The sequence below is a fragment of the Trypanosoma theileri genome (assembly GCF_002087225.1).
Source record: "Trypanosoma theileri isolate Edinburgh chromosome Unknown TM35_Tth_94_V1, whole genome shotgun sequence".
In the NCBI taxonomy this organism is placed as follows: Eukaryota; Euglenozoa; class Kinetoplastea; order Trypanosomatida; family Trypanosomatidae; genus Trypanosoma; species Trypanosoma theileri.
Window position 1 is genome coordinate 16,739 of NW_021639936.1, and position 1,469 is coordinate 18,207.

Sequence of the window (1,469 nt, forward strand, 5' to 3'; positions counted from 1 at the left end):
TGTTTCAGAGAGTGGCAACGAATTTACGCACAAAACGTATTTTGAATAGTCAACTCTGTAAGGGATCTGCTATGGCTTCCTATGTTACTCTCTTGTGGAAAAAGTGGACAGAGAGATGGTACAAAAAACGCGAGACGATAAAAAGAGAAGGGGCAGCCGATATTCACCGCATGTTGGACATCATGGTAAGTAACATGAAGAGCACATCGCGACAGCAACAGAGACTGGGAGAACAACTACGACTGGAGGAAGAGAGACGACAAAAGAATTTCAAAGAGTTGCGAGATCCCTGTGCGGACCCTAGTAGTGCACACTTTGATGTAGCATACCTTCCGAAAAAACGCATGTAAGAGAGATATCTCAACTGTATATACGCATAATAAGCATAAACGGTTTCCCAAATAGAAGAAAAAAAAATGCTCTGATCACTTTGCCACCAATAATATAACAATAGCAGCTCTTTTCTTTGCCTTGATATCTTGGGGTATTCTTTTTGGTACTCTATACTTCTGAAAAAAATAACTTTAATTTTATACTTCACTCGGGTAACTTTTCTCATTGATGTTGTTGTTATTCGTAGAGAAAGTAAAAAGAAAGAAATATATGTCCGCTACTCAGACTCGCGTGATTTTTTAATATTAATTTTTGTATTCTACACTGGTGGCAAATCCCTCTTTCCCCCATTCACCACCCCTCATGGGTAGCAGTGGTGTTAACTGAAAGAGATTTCGAAAATACCCTTTCCTTCCAAATATCAAGTTAAGTGAGGAGAGATGTGATGTATAAGAAAAGAGAATTGATTTGAATTACATGTAAACAAACCCAACGACATAGCCTGTATATGTGTATAAAATCCAGGTGAAATGTTTTGTTTTGCTTTTTTTATGTTAAACTTTGTATATTGAGATTTCACGCAACGCTGTCAATAATCATTTGTTTTTCTACTGAACCATGTCAAACTTTACCAACAGAGACAACACACAATTACTCTCTCACACACCAATATTACCTCTTTATTTAACCTTATTGCTATTCTAATTTTATTTTTTATCACAATGCCGGTTCGCCCCCTCCCCCCCACAGCATTACCACCCAATAAGAAAGGAAACGCACCACCCCATGGGAGGCAGAGGCCCGCAGCCAGAGCGCAACGCGGTACCGCAAAGAAAAGCGCAACCACCACCAGTACATGTAGAAAACACAAATCACGACGGCAAAAACCAGATGGCGCGCCTGGCACCCCAGAAAAATACAGGGGTGGGGGTCCGACCCCGCCACACGGACAAGTCCGAGACGGCCCGGGACACCGCCTAACCCCACCAAGGCGGAGCAGCACAACGTCACAGAGGCTACGAACGACCAAAAGAAGAATAACAACTAGTAGAACACCAAAATAGCAGAGGCGCAACTATTGTAGAGGCCGCCTGCTTCGACCAGAAAACTGCCGCCCCACCCCGGCGCCACCAGCC